At 44.0% G+C, this 20806-nt stretch overlaps 1 protein-coding gene across 1 annotated transcript in view; it reads left to right on the top strand.

Annotated features, from left to right (window-relative positions):
• Positions 1–20806, top strand: part of LOC126413028 (uncharacterized) — a 408898-nt gene that overhangs the window by 262668 nt on the left and 125424 nt on the right. The window lies entirely within an intron of this gene.

A 20806-nucleotide genomic window follows, 5' to 3' on the forward strand; every position in this document is an offset into this window, starting at 1 on the left:
GCTACTCAAATGTTTACGAACCTGCTTGTGCTGTAAGCATCTAATTCGTTTGTCTGGTGGAAGCCGCCAAGTATACATACCTTTAAGAGAATCGCAGTTGAATATCTGTACGGGCAGACGTGACACAAAGACGATAAACAAACTCGCATATTATCTATGTTTGGTCGCATGGGACAAAGAGGCGACTGGGCGCGTATGACCCCAGTTGTTTTTGCGCCCTGAAACAAAACAAACAGGCGATGCCTCAGCTACGTCGCGCACAAACAGCAGACAGCTCAACCCTCATCTCCGTCCCCCTGCCCTCCCTGAAGGTGCGTTCACCACACAGTCAGGAATCAACAGACAATTCTCCGTGCGTTTCTTAGTGCGTTCATTGTCTGTGAAATGTGGCGTCACTGACAAGGGAGACTTTACTGGAATATATCATCTGGAGTCGTAAAGACACTAGTATGATTTTTAAGTTACTGTTCTGTTTCGTTCTAGAGACGTCTTTCGCTTGAAAAAAAAGTTATGTGGTCCCAAAGCAGACAATTACTTTACGTCTTTAACGTTCGGTAGTGACAGTGGTGGTCAGTCTGAGAACTGCTTTGATGTGGTTTTCCGCGCTAGGATATTTTTATTCCGTCAAGTGTTGCTTCAACTCTGCACAACTATTACATGCTGCATCTATTTGCACCTGCTTCCTCCACAATTTTTACTCTAATCCCTGTCCCCCCTCTACCCACACACGCACAGATTTGCCTCCATTTCCAACTTAATAGGTTGGTGCGTAAGTTCGTAGCGTTTTTGTTTTTGCATATTGGTATTCCGGTTCCTATGGGTTTATTGGCTCTGAGCACTATGGGACTCAACTGGCAGGATTCGAATCTGCGACCGTAGCGGTCGCGCTGTTCCAGACTGTAGCGCCTATGGGTTTATTTATCGATTGTAATTTTTATTTGTAGGTCACTGTTGCTATTTGAATTTATTGTCATTTTGTCATTTGGAGAGAATCAATAGAGCTGTGGACGCTAGAAACTGGAGTGCCAAGTGGACAAATCAGAACGTTTCCGACATATTCTTCTGTTTGAGTTTAATAGAGAGGTGACAGTAGCGGAGGCAGCCACGAACATTTGCGTCATGTGGGGTATACAGCCATTGGACAGAGCACAGCAAGGAACCGTTGTTTTAGTTTTAAGGAGGATCGTTTTGACATCTGTGACTCTGCGCGTTCAGGAAGACCTTCGGCGTTTGATGAAGATCGTTTAAACGCATTGATCCACAGTGATCAAAGTCAGTGTACTCGAGATTTGGCAAATGTGATTTTGATCACTCTACTATTGTGCGACATTTACATACAATGGGGAACGTTCAACAACCGGGTGTATGGGTACCGCATGCTGTAAGCCGAAATTACTACAATCCGCAGGTGGCAGTACGTGCATTTCTGCTTGCTCGTTGTCAATTGGCTCGTGAACAACACCGACCATTACTGGTGACGAAAACTGGTGTCTGTTTGCTAACATAAGGAAACGAAAGGACTGGTTGACCCCAAACAAAGCAGCAGCTCTCCGTACAAAGACCTGCGCACATCCACTAAGGAATGTTATGCATCTGGTGGAACACCGACGGTGTGATGTATTACGAATTGCTTCCCCGGGGTGTAAACCAACACTGCTGACATTTATTGTCAACAACTGAGAGGTCTTGCAGACGCAGTGCAAGAACAACAAGGAAGACTGCGTGAAGTAATGCTGCTCCATGATAACGCCCGGCCACATTCTGCTAGACTGACTAAAGGCGCTGTACAGGAGTTGAATTGGCAAGTCATTCCGCCCCCAACTTATTTAACCTGATTTTGTGCCCTCAGATTTTTACATTTTCCGCTCCCTCGAACAACCTTCAAGAAACTTCCTTTCGGGATAAAACGCGCTCCGTACATGGCTAGGCGATTTTTTCGCTAAAAAACCACGTGATTTCAACCATCACCGAATGGAAAAGTTACCACAGCGTTTGCAGACTGTTGTTAATAGTGAACGAGAATATGATTTTGATGATTATAGTCTCTATTATATTTGTATAGTGTGATTATATTAAACTCACGGAAAAGCGCCATGAACTTAGCCACAAACCCAATGCTTCAAGATATATCCTCTCAACCTTTCCCTTTCCTTTAGTCAAGTTGTGCCATAAAGCTAATTTCTCCCCAGTTCGATTGGGTTCCTTTCGATGAGTTATCCTATCTACTCATCTATCCTTCAACATTCTTCTGGAGCACAGCTTTCCAAAAACTTTTTCTTTTGTGGTCTGAACCGTTAACAGTCAAAGCTACACTTCCATATAAGGCTATATCCCAAACAAATAAGTTGCTTTCTGAAACGATTTCCTAACATTTAAATTTGTGTTACGCGATAACACACATCACTTTTTCATGAAAGCATTTATTGCTACTGGCAGTCTGCATTTTGCATCTTTTTTGTTCCTGCGTCATCCTTTACTCTGCTGCCCTTTCAGCAAAACTCTTCCAATACTTTGTTATTCATCCTCTAATCTAATTCTTTCAGCATCACCTAATAGTTTTATGTTTGTTGATGTTTTTATGTTTGTTGATGTTTTTACAAGGCACTATGCATTCCATTCAACTCATTTAAAGTCTTTACCGTCTGTGACAGAATTACAATGTCATCGGCAAACAATAAAGCTAATATTCCTTCTCCCTGAGTTTCAGTTCCCGATCCAGATTTCTTCTAAATTTGCTTTAGTGCTTATTCGACATACAGATGAATAACGTGTGGGCCATGCTACAAACCTCATTCCCTTCACAACTTCTGACTCTCTTTCACACCCTTCGACTCTTACAACTGAAGTCTGGTTCCTGTTCAAGTTTTAGGTAAGCTTCCATTTCCTGAATTTTGTCCCAGATAGCTTCAGAATTTCAACGATCTTATTCCAGTCAACATTGTCAAAAACATTATCTAATCCCAAAAACGATTTCGTCAGTCTGTCTTCTGAGATAAGTCGAAGGGTCAGTATTGGCTCTCATGTTGGTACGTTTCTCCGGAACCTATACTTATTTTCCACCCAGGTCAAATTTCTTCCAGTCGTTCCATGCTGCTGGAGATTATTCGTGTTAGTGTTTTACGGCCAAGACTTACGCCATATCCATACCTAATGGCGAATCACGCTCCGGCTCACAAGGAGACCACACAGCAATCTGATATCTGTAATTTTTTATGTTTATGGTACGCGAAGTTCCGAAATATGATTCGCCCCGAAGCAGTTTGATGAAACTCGAAAAAATCCTCAATAAAACACACTTCGAAGTTTTCCAAACATCTTTAATTCACTAAAGCAAAAAAGTTTTTTTCGGTGGGCAATATGACCGTGTGGTAGAATGCTCGTTCGCTACGTGGATGCCCCGGGTTCGATTCCCGAAAGATGCAAGTGGTGCCGATTCCATGAGAATTTCCGTGAAGCATGAGATACAGGGTGGTTGTAAATTAATTATACAAAAGTAGCCTTAAATTATGAGAAAGCTAAATAACTTAAAGAAATGTTTGATACAAGCGTGAACGCGGTATATCAAAATGGCTCAGATGGCTCTCAGCACTAGAGGACTTAACATCTGAGGTCATCACTCCCCTAGACTTAGAACTACTTAAACCTAACTAACCTAAGGACATCACACACATCCATGCCCGAGGCAGTATTCGAACCTGCGACCGTAGCAGCAGCACGGTTCCAGACTGAAGCGCCTACAACCGCTCGGCCAAAACGGCCGGCTGCGGTGTATCTTCAAGTTTTATTTGCAATTATTCACTGTGACTACCTTTTGTAAAACGACGAATGTCCCATCTATAATCAGTTTCAAATCCTATGAAGCAAGTCTTTATGTATGGTGGTAACGCTTCTATTACCCGTTGTCACAGCTCATCGACGTTTCCCGGAAGCGGAGGAGCAAACACTCGGTCTTTAATGTAACCTCACACATGTAAGTCCATTGGGGTGATCGTGGTGGACGGGATAATGTTCTACCAATACCAGTCCAAGTCGGCACATTCCTACGGAGATACGCGACAGCTTCACGATGATAATGTGGTGGTGCACCACCTTGTTCTGTCCGTATCCTCTTGCAATTAAGGCATTAGATAATGTTCAAGCACGTCCAGGTACGATACGCCAATCACAGTTCACTTGGCAAAAAAGAAGGGACCGTAAATCGTGTTACAGCGTACACTGCAAACCCAAGTTTTATCGAAGCCAGTTTCGATTAAATGATTGTACCACTTTATAAAAATTTGTCTTTGAGGCGGTGGCTTGCGATATGTGGTCCTCAATTGTCGCTGAGGTATAGTAGTGGATTTTGATTCATGAAACCATAAACAAAACTGGACACGCTCTGCACCGTTATTACGACTCCATGGTGACTGTTGGACTAACTCATTTGCGTATGCCGCCCAGAGGGAACGTCGGGAACTAACGGTGTTAGGCGGGCATAAAACTTGAAGACGTACTGCACTCAGTGCTGTATCGAACATTTCTGTAAGTTATTTACCCTTTTCAAAATTGAAGGTTAGTTTTGTTTAACTAACTTACAAACACGCTGTACACAAAGATAAAAAAGTACTTTTTTAGTTTTTTATTCATTACGAGTGCTTACTACATTCATCAAATATATGGTAATTAACACATACCTAAATGAAATTTTGTATAAAAATGCACAACTTTTTATTTGTAATTACAAATCGCACACGAAATTCTAGTTTTCATTGCAAATAAAAATTCTTAATTGCAATTTTCTTATAAAAGATTGTTAATAAAAATTGTTTGAATTAAAAATTACGGACTATTTATTTTTTAGCATCTTTCCTTCACGGAAATATTTGTAGAATGTGCACCTTTGATTACAAAAAGTGCATTGGCCGGGAATTGAACGCAGGCCCCAAATTGGCAGGCGAGCATTTTACTAGAGCCATTTCGCCCCCTTCTAAAAACTGTCCTAACCTTAGTGTATTAAAGACGTTCTAAAAGCTTCGAAGTCGATTTTTCACGCTCAGGAAGCCACCTAATGATGTGTGGCGGAAGGTACTTGTGGTACCAATAGCTGACCCCCCCTCTTCGCTGTTGCACTCGCGATTGACACGTGGGAGGAATCATTGTCCGTAAGCCTCTGAATTAGCTCTAATTTTTTGAATGTTCTCATCGTGGTCTTTTCGTGGGCTATATGTGGAAGATAGTAATATGTTGTCCAACTCTTCCTGTAAAGTTCAGAAATGGTTCAAATAGCTCTGAGCACTATGGGACTCAACATCTTAGGTCATAAGTCCCCTAGAACTTAGAACTACTTAAACCTAACTAACCTAAGGACATCACACACACCCATGCCCGAGGCAGGATTCGAACCTGCGACCGTAGCAGTCCCGCGGTTCCGGACTGCAGCGCCAGAACCGCTAGACTCCTGTAAAGTGCTGATTCGAAATTTCAGTAGTTAACCTCTTCATAATGCACAACTCGACTTGCATCGAACTGCTTTGGGACATTCATATGTGTGTTCTTAACTCCATGTATCATAAGTATGAAAAATTACAAAAGCCGCGCGTGGTAGCCGAGCCGTCTAGGCGTCTTGTCACGGTCCGCGCCGCTTCCCCCGTCGGAGATTCAAGTCCTTCCTCGGCCATGGATGTGTGTGTGTCGTCCTTAGCGTAAGTTACTTAGGTTACGAAGTGTGTAAGCTTAGGGACCGATGACCTCAGCAGTTCGGTCCCAAAAGACCGTACCACAAATAAAAAAAAAGAATAAATAAATTACAAAAATCTGACTGCTTTGTGGTCTCCATGCCAAACCATGGAGACAGCACAGTTACAGACACTAGCCATGGCACTCACAACATGTATGGTGTTTTTCTCAACTATGGCGCATGCCAAGTGTTTAAGGGCTATAGTCATATTAAAATTACTTGATAGCTGGCACATGTCGCGTTGCAGCTGGTTCCCTCCAGTTACAGCGGTCAACGTAACACCTGAACCGTTTGCTGTTGCAAAACCACCACAATAATTAGTTCACTGGCAGTTCCTCGTCCAGTATTCTTTCTTGTTGTGGTTAGATCCCGAATCTTTGGTCTGGTCCTTTTATTTCGTGTTACACACACACACACACACACACACACACACACACACACACACACAACGATGCTTACGAAGTATACATGTTTCATACACAGCACTAACTAAACACTACTGGGTCTTTCCGCATAAGACCAGTTTCAGCGTCTTTTATACAGTCATAATCACAGACATCGGTCGACATCACATAAGCTTCGCACGAAGCCGAATTTTTGAAGGCTGTCAATTAATTGTTGCACCTGGACACCAGAGTCTCAAAAACAACAGCTTTTTGCAGTTAATGACAGATCGTAGTGGTTAGCGTATAATTCTGACGTATACAATACCGAAGGTTCGAATCTCGTCAAATGCAGCGAAATTTATTTTCCTAAATCCAGTCAAAAGACGAACTTCCAATTTGCTGGCCAGTTACCTGTATGCGCTGTAACTGTTCGTTGCATGTTTTTGACATAGTTTTAACATCTTCGGAAATTCCATTTTCGACTATGTTGCGATGATTTGAAAATTAGTCTCCACCCGGAACTAGGATCGAGTGAATAAAAAAGTAAAATTTGCAACTTTGGACTGGTTTTTCGTTCTACTGACTAATCAAAGACTTTGATTCTCATTTTTCTCAATTAATTGGTTTAAATGTATTTTTTTATGGCTAGTACTTTGCTTCGTCAATTTCAACATCGTATTGGCTTTTTAATTTGCTATTATTTTTCTTATCCACCATTTTGTCGCCTACTATATGCAACGAAGTTGCAATTAGGTCTGTTCGTCGGTTGGTAACGTGCATCCCGTGTAACGAGTGTAAGGGAATTTTCAGATAACCAATGACAGCGAGAAATTACAATTTGCTTTTACCGCTAAAATTGAAACTTTGCTGCGGATGATGGCTATGCAAACAAAAAATTATGAAACTTTTCTGTCTTGATTTTGTTCATAAAGCGCCACGAGCAAAGCCATCGTGATTTTAGGTCTGCCACAGACTGTTGATCGCCGTTGTCTCATATACATTCCACATCACGATGTTGTGGTTAGGTTAGGGCATGAATTGAAATTCATGGCTACAGAACCCGTCGTCTGCGGCAGTTCAGTCGTTGGTCACTTAAAATCAACAGTCGACAGAGCATCTCTGATTTCCGTCATGCCCCGCGGCCGCCGCTTCAACACTGTTCCGCATTACGTATTAACAGCATTTGTGAAGTGACTCTGTGTTTATGTATCGCCTGCAGCCGAGCGGTAGCCGATAACGGATGTGGCAACACATATACGCAACTAGCGACGTCAGGTGACGTCAGCTGTCAAGTAATTATAATCGGACTGTAGCATCGGCCGTGCCACTACACATGGAATGGTCCAAGAATTACGCCCGGCGGGCGCGCCCTCGCCCCGCGGGCGCAAGGCAGTGTAGTTCAGCGCCCCGTCCGCGACCGTGTGTCGCTAGTGTCGCCATAGGAGCGAGAGAGAGAGAGAGAGAGAGAGAGAGAGAGAGAGCTGCGGAGCGAGTGAGACCGCACAGCACTGCTCTGCGCTGGACTGTCCCGCTGTCAGATCTAACGTAAACAAAATATTCTATTTTAGAAATAGTTTTATGTAAGGGATATAGTGTCTTACTTTTACTGTTAGTAGTTACAAGTAAATATTTTTTGTTATACTTCGTGCTACACCTTTTTGTATCCCTTTTCAGAGTTTTGTACGGTATAATTTTAACTGACCAAGTTTGAAAACTTATTAAAAATAGAATTAAAGCTATAAAGCTCTTTAATTCTTACAGTCAACATTGTTAAAGAAGACAATTAACATTTTACACGTTTTTCTTTTTCGAGGAAACGATTTTGTCTAGATTTGGTACAATATTCCGTGAGACTGCTAACCTGAAAGAATTAGTCAAATTTTTATCGCCAAGTAATGAACGGTTCTTAGTTTTAGCAAGCTTAAAAAGTGAGAAAAAGCGCTCACAAATATACGTAGAACCAAACATTGAGAGAAATTTGGCCGCGTGCTTGTGCAAAAGAGGATATTTCTCTCGTGGAAGACATCTGTAAAAGTCATCCAAAGTTTTACACATAAGAAAGCGGTTCTTCAGACGGATATCGCACTGCAGGTCAATCAGCTCTAGTTGAAGCACTTGTGAGACGTCCTCTGCCCGAAGGAAAAACGGGCGAACAAACATATAAAAGGCTGGTTGAAGCTCACTTATCTCCAAAAATACGTTTTCAAACTTGTCTTTGAACATAATCTGAAAAATCCACATCTTCTTTAACACTGTCTAGTGCAGGAAAGTGTCCACAATTCTTCTCGCGCATCTGTTTTCCCCACAAAATAAGTTTTTTTTATTTTAAATGCTTGAATCGTCTGCACTAAATCAGCAACAGAGTGATTTTTGCCTTGGAGTGAAATGCTCAAAGTATTTAAATGACCAGTAAGGTCACTCAAAAAAGCCAAATTCGCCACCCACTTAGGATCACAAAGTAATTCTTCTGGACGTCCTTTCATTTCAAAAAGGTATTTATTTCACTCCTCAAGGAGAAAAACCGATAAATCACCTATCCTCTGCTCAGCCATCTTACTTCGGTGTGGTAGGGGATGTCCGGGTATTCCGCTTCGATATCAGCCAGAAATTCTTTAAATTGGAGATGTGTGAGTACATGCGATCGAAGATAATTCACCGTTCGAAGAACTGTGTCCATAAAATTTTTTATGTTGACAATCTTCGCTCAAAGTGCCTCCTGGTATATCAATGGACTGCCGCGAATAAGGAACAGCCGACTTCAGCCATTTTTGACCTGACGTAACCCAGGAATCCAGTTCGTATCCCTCGTAGCGCAGGGGCTCCATCCGTTGTTACACTGGTCAGGCGTTCCCATTTTAAACCCATTGACTCTAACACGTTTTCCACGGCTAGAAAAATATCCAAACCCGTGGTTGTGTCTTATAATGTCGTGAGGCGCGGCGGGCGGTCGGGCGGTTCGCACGGCCAGCTAAGCGACACGGCTCGGCCACTGCGACAACACACGAATTCGCCCGGGGCGCTGGCCGCGGGCGATCGCGGGCGCTAGCGCCCCAGGGGCACAGTTTGGACGAGCCTGGTCTAGCAGCTTGAGTGGTTGAGACGACCTGTGCGCCATTGGACTTGGATTCTACCTGACTGCTGCTTTGGAAAGATTTTAGGACACTTGAGGGAAAAATTGTTGCAATAATTAGAAACAAATATACACTGACATGACAAAAGTCATGGAATACCTCATAATATAGCGTCGGACTTCCTTAGGCCTGGTGTACTGTAGCAACTCGACGTGGCGTGAACTCAGAAAGGTAGTCGGAAATATCCTGCAGAAAAATCGAGCCATGCTGCCTCTGTAGTCGTCCATAACTGTACAGGCGTAGCTGATGCACGGTTTTGTGCACCAACTGACCTCCAGAACGTTCTTGAAACTCATCGCGAACAATTGTGGCCCGGTGACATGGCGCATTGTCATTCATAAAAATGGCTGCAAATGGTTTCCAAGCAGTCGAACATAACCATTTCCAGTCAATGATCGCTTCTCTTGGACCAGAGGAGCCAGTTCATTCCATGTAAACACACCCTCCACTGTTATGGAGCCACCACCAGCTCGCACAGTGCCTTGTTGACAACTTCGGTCCATGGCTTCGTTGTGACTGCACCACACTCGAACCCTACCCTCAGCTGTTACCAACTGGAATCGGGACCCATCTGATCAGGCCACGGTTTTCCAGTCGTCTACGGTCCAACCGATTTCGTCACGAGCCCTAGAGAGGCGCCTACAGGCTATGTCGTGCTGTTAGCAAAGGCACTCGCGTCGATTGTCTGCTGCCATAGCCCATCAACGCCAAATTTCGCCGCACTATCCTTACAGATACGGGTGTCGTACGTCCCACTTTCATTTCTTCGGTTATATCAAGCAGAATGGCTTGTCTGTAAGGACTGACAACTCTACTCAGAATGAAATGATAATTAAATCAAGACCCTAAGCTGTCGACAGACTTTGATATACATCAACGGAGACAGCTGAAAATGTGTGCAGGACCAGAAATCGAACCCGAATCTCCTGCTTACATGGCAGACGCTCTAGGGATTTATCCCTTGCACGCTCCCCGTGAGATCCACATCCGCAATTTCATGTACACACATTACATTCGTAGTCCCCCAGTCCATTACACTCAATACTCGCGGCAGACAATCTTACCGAGTCCCGTAAGAGTTCGGGCAATGCGTGTGCATTCAGCACAGAAGAAAAAGGTCAATGGCCGGTTAGCCTTAACTATATGAAGATGTTATCTGTTCTTTCGGACATGTACGAAAGAACAGATACCATCTTCTTGCTCTACTCAGATGCCGCTGCTCTCGGTCGTCAAGTGAATGCAGTTAGCCTCTGCGCTGTCCGTGGTGAGAGGTAATGCATCAAATTTGGTACTCTCAGCACACTCTTGACTCCGTCGATCGCGAAATATTGGATTCCCTAACGATTTCCGAAATCAAATGTCCAATGCTTCTAGCTCCAACTACCACTCCGCGTTCAAAGTCTGTTAACTGCCGTCGTGCGACCACAATGTCATAAACCTTTTCACATGAATCACCTGAGCACAAATGACGGCGGCGCCAAAGCACTGCCCTTTTAGACTTTTTGTACGCGATACTATCGCTGACTGTATATCTACATCTACATCTACATCCATACACCGCAAGCCACCTGACGGTGTGTGGCGGAGGGTACTTTGAGTACCTCTATCGGTTCTCCTTTCTATTCCAGTCTCGTATTGGTCGTGGAAAGAAAGATTGTCGGTATGCCTCTGTGTGGATTATAATCTCTCTGATTTTATCCTCATGGTCTCTTCGCGGGATATACGTAGGAGGGAGCAATATACTGCTTGACTCCTCGGTGAAGGTATGTTCTCGAAACTTTAACAAAAGCCCGTACCGAGCTACTGAGCGTCTCTCCTGCAATCTCTCCCACTGAGTTTATCTATAATCTCCGTAACGCTTTCGCGATTACTAAATGATGCTGTAACGAAGTGTGCTGCTCTCCGTTGAATCTTCTCTATCTCTTCTATCAACCCTATCAGGTTCAAAAATGGTTCAAATGGCTCTGAGCACTATGGGACTCAACTGCTGTGGTCATAAGTCCCCTAGAACTTAGAACTACTGATACCTAACTAACCTAAGGATATCACACACATCCATGCCCGAGGCAGGATTCGAACCTGCGACGTAGCGGTCGTGCGGTTCCAGACTGTAGCGCCTTTAACCGCTCGGCCACTCTGGCCGGCAACCCTATCTGGTACGGATCGCACACTGGTGAGCAATATTCAAGCAGTGGGCGAACAAGTGCACTGTAACCTACAACCTATCACTATGCCATTACTTTTGTCACTTCAGTATTTTCGCGGACGCCGTTTCTTTTTCGCTCGGCCTACGTTACTTTCACTTGTTTCTTATTCGGTTTCTCGTTTCGTGCAGAATTGTCGAGCGTGGCGTCATTAATGTGTGACAAATAATTTCCCTCCGAAACGTGTTTACAGGCGGCGGTGCAGGGAGAGGCGGCCGTTCGGTTGACCAGTTATAAATGTTGCGGCCGGAGTATTTTTTGTTGCTCTGGCTGGCGATGCGCCAGAGAACACAGTGTCTCCCCAGGGCCGCCTCTGGGCCCACCGTCTGACTAACGCGGCTGTCCGTGCCCCTGTCGCGGCGACAAACGTGCCGGCCTGCTCGTCTTTCGCACAGACACTGCGGTTTGATTGGTGGCGGGCAGCGGGCGGCGGAAAAATGCCCCCGAGAACTCAGTGACCTCACAGGACCTAGCATAAATTATGACTTAGGTGTTTAGTCCTAGTAGAATTAGCATGTCTCAGTAGTAGGGACCACTCCCACAAGGATAAATCTACAAGTCGCGTTATTAGAGTTTAAGAAGAAATTCATATATGCAGGGCCGCGGGGAGTGGCCGCGCGGTTTGAGGCGCTGTGTCACAGATTGCGTGGCCACTCTCGCCGTAGGTTCCAGTCCTTACTCGGGGATACGTGAGTGTGCTGTTCTCGCTTAAGTTAGTTTAAGTAGTGTGTAAGGCTATGGACCGATCGCCTCCGCAGTTTGGACCATCAGGAATTCATACTCATCTGAACATACATGCAGGGCTACTATAAATACATTACTGGCCATTAAAATTGCTTCACCACGAAGATGACGTGCTACACCACGAAGAAATTTAACCTACAGGAAGAAGCTGCTATGATATGCAAATGATTAGCTTTTCAGAGCATTCACACAAGGTTGGCGCCAGTGGCGACACCTACAACGTGCTGATATGAGGAAAGTTTCCAACCGATTTCTCATACACAAACAGCAGTTGACCGGCATTGCCTGGTGAAACGTTGCTGTGATGCCTCGTGTAAGGAGGAGAAATGCGTACCATCACGTTTCCGACTTTGATAAACGTCGGATTGTAGCCTGTCGCGATTGGGTTTATCGTATCGTGACATTGCTGCTCGCGCAGGTCGAGATCCAATGACTGTTAGCAGAATATGGAATCGGTGAGTTCAGGAGGGTAATACGGAACGCCGTGCTGGATCCCAACGGCCTCGTATCACTAGCAGTCGAGATGACAGGCATCTTATCCGCATGGCTGTAACGGATCGTGCAGCCACGTCTCGATCACTGAGTCAACAGATGGGGACGTTTGCAAAACAAGAACCATCTGCACGAACAGTTCGTCGACGTTTGCAGCAGCATGGACTATCAGCTCGGAGACCGTGGCTGCAGTTACCCTTGACGATGCATCACACACAGGAGCGCCTGCGATGGTGTACTGAACGACGAACCTGGGTGCACGAATGGCAAAACGTCATTTTTTCGCATGAATCCAGGTTCTGTTTACAGGATCATGATGGTCGCATCGGTGTTTGACGACATCGCGGTGAACGCACATTGGAAGCGTGCATTCGTCATCGCCATACTGGCGTATCACCCGGCGTGATGGTATGGGGGCCCTTGGTTACACGTCTCGGTCACCTCTTGTTCGCATTGACGGCACTTCGAACAGTGGACGTTAAATTTCAGATGTGTTACGACCCGTGGCTCTACCTTTCATTCGATCCCTGCGAAGCCCTACATTTCAGCAGGATAATGCACAACCGCATGTTGCAGGTCCTGCACGGGCCTTTCTGGATACAGAAAAAGTTCGACTGCTGCCCTGGCCACCACATTCTCCAGATCTCTCACCCACTGAAGACGACTGGTCAATGGTGGCCGAGCAGCTGGCTCGTCACAATACGCTAGTCACTACTCTTGATGAACTGTGGTATCGTGTTGAAGCTGCATGGGCAGCTGTACCTGTACACGCCATCCAAGCTCTGTTTGACTCAATGCCCAGGCGTATCACGGCCGTTATTACGGCCGGAGGTGGTTATTCTGGGTACTGATTTCTCAGGATCTATGGACTCAAATTGCGTGAAAATGTAATCACATATCAGTTCTAGTATAATATATTTGTCCAATGAATACCCGTTTATCAACTGCATTCCTTCTTGGTGTAGCAATTTTAATGGCCAGTAGTGTAATTCATTCGGTTTCAAGGTTCTATATTTGCCAAAGTATAACCGGTATAAATAAGACTGATGCATGAATACATTGAGATGATAAATATTATGGGATAACAATACGCATATACACAGATGGTGGTACTTTCGCTTACGCATTGGTGGAGCTGTAATTTGTACTCAGCTGATTCGTGTCAAAAGGTTACCTACGTGATCATGACCGCACCACGGGATTTAACAGGCTTTGAATGAGGAATGAGAGTTAGAGGTGCACGCATGACACATTCCATTTTGGAAATCAATAGGGAATCCAATATCCAGAGATCCACAATTTCAAGACTGTGTCGAGAGTACCATATTTCAGGCATTACCTATCACTACAAACAACGCAGTAGCCGATGGCCTTCACTTAACGACCGAGGGAGCTGCGTTTGCGTAGAGTTGTCAGTGCTAACAGGCAAGCAACACTTCTTGAAATAACCACAGAAAACAATGTGCGCCGTACGACGAAAGTATCCATTGGACAGTGGCGTTAATGAGCAATGGCAGCGTTTTAGACAGGTACGTGCCGAGTAAAACTGTGAGGTACGGGAGAAACCCACCGTGGTTCAACAACAAAGTTAGGAAACTACTGCGAAAGCAAAGAGAGCTTCACTCCAAGTGTAAACGCAGCCAAAACCTCTCAGACAAACAGAAGCTAAACGATGTCAAAGTTAGCGTAAGGAGGGCTATGCGTGAAGCGTTCAGTGAATTCGAAAGTAAAATTCTATGTACCGACTTGACAGAAAATCCTAGGAAGTTCTGGTCTTACATTAAATCAGTAAGTGGCTCGAAACAGCATATCCAGACACTCCGGGATGATGATGGCATTGAAACAGAGGATGACACGCTTAAAGCTGAAATACTAAACACCTTTTTCCAAAGCTGTTTCACAGAGGAAGACCGCACTGCAGTTCCTTCTCTAAATCCTCGCACAAACGGAAAAATGGCTGACATCGAAGTAATTGTCCAAGGAATAGAAAAGCAACTGGAATCATTCAACAGAGGAAAGTCCACTGGACCTGACGGGATACCAATTCGATTCTACACAGAGTACGCGAAAGAACTTGCCCCCCTTCTAACAGCCGTGTATCGCAAGTCTCTAGAAAAACGGAAGGTTCCAAATGATTGGAAAAGAGCACAGGTAGTCCCAGTCTTCAAGAACGGTCGTCGAGCAGATGCGCAAAACTATAGACCTATATCTCTGACGTCGATCTGTTGTAGAATTTTAGAACATGTTTTTTGCTCGAGTATCATGTCGTTTTTGGAAACCCAGAATCTACTCTGTAGGAATCAACATGGATTCCGGAAACAGCGATCCTGTGAGACCCAACTCGCTTTATTTGTTCATGAGGCCCAGAAAATATTAGATACAGGCTCCCAGGTAGATGATATTTTCCTTGACTTCCGGAAGGCGTTCGATACAGTTCCGCACTGTCACCTGACAAAGTAAGAGCCTACGGAATATCAGACCAGCTGTGTGGCTGGATTGAAGAGTTTTTAGCAAACAGAACACAACATGTTGTTATCAATGGAGAGATGTCTACAGACGTTAAAGTAATCTCTGGCGTGCCACAGGAGAGTGTTATGGGACCATTGCTTTTCACAATATATATAAATGACCTAGTAGATAGTGTTGGAAGTTCCATGCGGCTTTTCGCGTATGATGCTGTAGTATACAGAGAAGTTGCAGCATTAGAAAATTGTAGCGAAATGCAGGAAGATCTGCAGCGGATAGGCAGTTGGTGCAGAGAGTGGCAACTGACCCTTAACATAGACAAATGTAATGTATTGCGAATACATATAAAGGAGGATACTTTATTGTATGATTATATGATCGGAACAAACACTGGTAGCAGTTACTTCTGTAAAATATCTGGGAGTATGCGTGCGGAACGATTTGAAGTGGAATGATCATTTAAAATTAATTGTTGGTAAGGCGGGTACCAGGTTGAGATTCATTGGGAGAGTCCTTAGAAAATGAAGTCAATCATCAAAGGAGGTGGCTTACAATACACTCGTTCGACCTATACTTGAGTATTGCTCGTAAGTGTGGGATCCGTACCAGATCGGGTTGACGGAGGAGATAGAGAAGATCCAAAGAAGAGCGTCGCGTTTCGTCACAGGGTTATTTGGTAACCGTGATAGCGTTACGGAGATGTTTAGCAAACTCAAGTGGCAGACTCTGCAAGATAGGCGCTCTGCATCGCGGTGGAGCTTGCTCGCCAGGTTTCGAGAGGGTGCGTTTCTGGATGAGGTATCGAATATATTGCTTCCCCCTACTTATACCTCCCGAGGAGATCACGAATGTAAAATTAGAGAGATTCGAGCGCGCACGGAGGCTTTCAGACAGTCGTTCTTCCCGCGAACCATACGCGACTGGAACAGGAAAGGGAGGTAATGACAGTGGCACGTAAAGTGCCCTCCGCCACACACCGTTGGGTGGCTTGCGGAGTATAAATGTAGATGTGGATGTAGACCGACGCGAGTGCCTTTGCCAACAGCACGACATCGCTTGCTTCGCCTCTCCTGGCCTCGTGAACAGATCAGTTGGCCCCTAGACAACTGGAAATCCGTGGCCTGGTGAAATGGCTCCCGATTTCAGTTGGTAGGAGCTGATGGTAGATGTCGAGTGTGGCGCAGACCCCAGGGAACTATGGGCCCGAGTTGCCGACAATGCACCGTGCAAGCTGATTGTAGCTCCGTAATGATGTGGGCTGTGTTCGCATGGAATGGGATGGGTCCTCTGGTCCAGCTGAACCGATCATTGACTGGAAATGGTTATGTTCGGCTATCTGGAGACCATTTTCAGCCGTTCACGGACTTCATTTTTATGAATGACAATCCACAATGTCACTGGGTCACAACTGTTTGCGATTGGTTTGAAGAATATTACCGACAATTAGAGTGAATGATTTGGCCACTCAGATAACCCGACATGAATTCCACTAAGTATACAGGGTGGTCCATTGGTCGTGACCGGGCCAAATATCTCACGAAATAAGCGTCAAACGAAAAAAGTACAAACAGGGGTAATGTATCACGAAGCAAATTCTGTCCGCACTGGCGGAATGTTACGTGATACGACGTACTTGTACGTTTGTGACTATTACAGCGCCGTCTATCACAAAGCGAAAAAAAGTGGTCCAATTAAAACATGCATATTTCTTTATGTACTACACGAATATGTAACAAAAATCGCGGCTCCTATTTTAAAAAACGCAGTTGATATCCGTTTGACCTATGGCAGCGCCATCTAGCTGGCCAACCATGGCGCCATCTGGTTTCCCCCTTCAAGCTAGACGAGTTTCGTTCTTTGTAGTTTATTCGTTTGATGCTTATCTTGGGAGATACTTGGCCCGGTCACTATCAATAGGCCACCCTGTATACGGGACGTAATCGAGAGGTCAGTTCGTTCCAAAACGCTTTTGCAATTATGGACGACTATAGGGGCGGCATGGTTCGTTACTTCTGTAGGGGACTTCCAATTAATTGTTGAGTACGTACCCTGTTGAGTTGCTGAACTATGACAGGCAAAAGAATGTCCCACACCAAATTCAGAAGTATCCCATGGTTTCTGCCACATCAGTGTACTTGCCGTAGCATTACAGTCCGAGAACAAATTCATATGTACGGGCCTGCGATAAATAATTCTTTCGTTTTCAAGGTTCCACATTTTCCGAAGTATAACCCGTAAAAATATGTCTGCATGAATAGAACTGTGAACTCACGGAAATTCCACGTTGCCAACCAATTGGCTGTACGAGTGCAGTGACTTGACAAAATGGCGGCAAAGGGAGAAAAGAATTTTTGTGTGTTGGAATACGTAAGATATTTATTATTCCAGCCAAATAGTTGACATATGGTGCAAAAGGTGGGGTAGAAAATTTTATTTATTTTTTGCTCGTTTATATTGTTGGAAAGATGGGAAAACCAAGTTGTGCCAACAAAATATGTTTTGATTAAATTTTCTGAAGTTAAAAAACTTTGAATATGTAAGACTTTTCCAGTGTTTTCAAAAAAACCTCAGTTTCTTGTGTTCTTGGCGCTTTGGCATCTATTTCCTTTTTAAAAAGCACAAAATTCTCTACAGGTTTGATTACTACAATATTTTTCCGCATTCAGTAGCAAGGACGCTACATTTGGTAAAAATATCAGTTTCAAAATGGTTCAAATGGCTCTGTGCACTATGGGACTCAACTGCTGTGGTCATCAGTCCCCTAGAACTTAGAACTAATTAAACCTAACTAACCTAAGGACATCACGCACATCCATGGCCGAGGCAGGATTCGAACCTGCGACCGTAGCAGCAGCGCGGCTCCGGACTGGAGCGCCTAGAACCGCACGACCAAAAAACATCAGTTTTTCAAATTTTGTGCAAAATGATAAAAGTAGTTATTTATTGAGCTCTTTAATTAAAATTTCCATTTATGAAGGGTGTTCAGAAGTTCCCGTTACAAAATTTTAGGGCTTGTGGAGGGGAGTGAGTACACAGTATTTTGAAAAGGAACCCATGACCAAAAAGTACCGTTTCCTTTCTACGATGGCTTCAGTTCAGATGTTTAACTTATCCATTCATCAGGTACGTACGTTTGTACTCGTATTAACACTTAACATTGTGTTCACGTTATTCGAAAACAAAAAAGAACCCAGCGTATTGTACGTACAGAACGTAATGTTTTAGTGTCAATACAAGCAAATGCGCTTAAGTGATAAATGTATGTGCTGTTATGTTTCCTTTCGAATTGTTGTCTAATCATTGCACTGAGTCATGCGTAGTTCAATCCCTCAAGCAGAAATGAGTTAAACATGTGAATTGAAACCGTTGTAGAACAGAAACGGTACGTTTCCGGACATTGGTCTTGATTCAGACTATTACGCACTGACTCCTCTCTATAAGCCCTAGAAGTTTGTAACGAGATTTTTCAAACACTTTGTGTAACAGAAATAGATATTATGATATTCGAGTTTCACATTTCACTTTGCGGTATTTAGTTAATCAGCGTGTACTTGGGTAATTCCTGGGCATTCAACTAATACGGTTCATACATCACTATCGAAGTTAAACTCCAGAGCATTTCAGCCCTGACTCTTGCATATTTATATAACTACCTCAATTACTCATTATGATATATATAATAACAAGCGACGGAAAATTTAACTATTATTAGCTGAAATTGGCAAACCGAAGTAGGTAGTTAACTATACTTGTATAAAGAAAAACCGTACAACATGAGACATAGGTAGCTTCGTTCTAATTAAAAAGACATTAACACTTGTTATTATCATTTCTGAGTGCATAGTACTTCTGACAGTGTACTTCAACCTTTGGCGCACGTAAGTCAAATGGTTCAAATGGCTCTGAGCACTATGGGACTTAACTTCTGAGGTCATCAGTCCCCTAGAACTTAGAACTACTTAAACCTAACTAACGTAAGGACATCACACACATCCATGCCCGAGGTAGGATTCGAACCTGCGACCGTAGCGGTCGCGCGGTTCCAGACTGTAGCGTCTAGAACCGCTCGGCCCCCCCGACCGGCTATGTAAGTCACTTCGGACGTTTTGATGGGCCAAGTTCCTAGACATCACTAGAAATGCCTTGAGTAGTAGAATCGGGGTAAGTAGATCGAGTTGATCCCAGATCGAATTGTTCTTCCAAAAGTGAGTCGGCCTCTTCCAGTTCATTGACTTCGACGTATGCTTCCACAGTAAATTCTATAAAATCTACTTCCTCATTTTTTTCATATAAAAATCCTGGCACGGTTTACAGTTGACTCTGCCGCAGTTCTCTCAATTGGAAAATCGTTTCGAACCTGCTTTTCTGCAGGAGTACGCTCCGGCTAGAGCTCAAATTACATTAGTACGTAACAATGTGAAGAACTGACACAGATATTGTATTGTTATCATTACAACAGGACTCTGATCATGGTTACTTTGAGTCCAGCCACATTTCTCAGTAAGTTTCCTGTTTCCATCCAACTTTCGGCTTGCTGTTAACTCCGCAACGAATTACTTTGCGTAGCATCATTTTGGGTGGCAGCCTTGCAAGATTCAATTTGCTTTCTGTGGCAGACTTTGTGAATGGCTGTTACTGCAAATCGTCAAACGTGTGGTAACTGCTTACACCTGCGCTACACAATGCGATGATAAACTGTTCTCCAGTTGTTATTATTTCTTCACGGGTAGCATGTGGTTTCTTGAACGCGCCAGGTGCTGAGTTTAGATGTTCCTTTAAATAATGATGTTGCAGAACTTCATTCTTCCTTGACCGATAAAGCGGTTATTGTGTCACATTTATCAAGGACATCGAACAGAATACGTTCACTTCGACTTGCAGGAGTCAGTGCAAACCCACTTGTCTCCTGCACTTCCGACTTTAGAAAAAGAAGTTTCCGGTGCCTTGTCCGAAGGCAGTCATGAGCACAGGTGGTCAATATCCTCTCCCACTACGACCACACTTCCAAAATGCTCGTTGCTTGGAATGGTACATGTTACAGTCGTTAAGATCAGCATCTTTTTCTGCCTGGTCCATCTCAATGCTGTTGTTTCGTTCGTTGTACGAAAATTTGTCATGAGGGACTTGGATTACCATCTCTGATTCGACTACAAGTTCAACCGAAGAATGTTTTCTAGACTTAAAGTTTCTCTCAGCGCCCTCTGCGCTACATTGTCCGTCACATGGGTAGCCATGAAATATAGTAGCAAATTGAAATCTAGAATGACATTGCAGGTAATACACATAACTTTGGGCAATTGATTGTCTGAGAATAGAGACAATGGACAAGGAGCAAGCTGATATTTCGCAAGGGCTTTGAGTTGTTCTTCATTTTGCTTCATTTTAAAAACTTCACGCAGTCTGACCTGTCTGTGTTATTAGCCACTGAATGTAATGTCAGCGATGCTATATATGCCGTGTCACATAGTGAGATGTTTAGGTCCAGTATACCGGGTGTTACAAAAAGGTACGGCCAAACTTTCAGGAAACATTCCTCACACACAAATAAAGAAAATATGTTGTGTGGACATGTGTCCGGAAACGCTTACTTTCCATGTTAGAGCTCATTTTATTACTTCTCTTCAAATCACATTAATCATGGAATGGAAACACACAGCAACAGAACGT

This window comes from Schistocerca serialis, chromosome 7 (assembly GCF_023864345.2).
Source record: "Schistocerca serialis cubense isolate TAMUIC-IGC-003099 chromosome 7, iqSchSeri2.2, whole genome shotgun sequence".
Taxonomy (NCBI): domain Eukaryota; kingdom Metazoa; phylum Arthropoda; class Insecta; order Orthoptera; family Acrididae; genus Schistocerca; species Schistocerca serialis.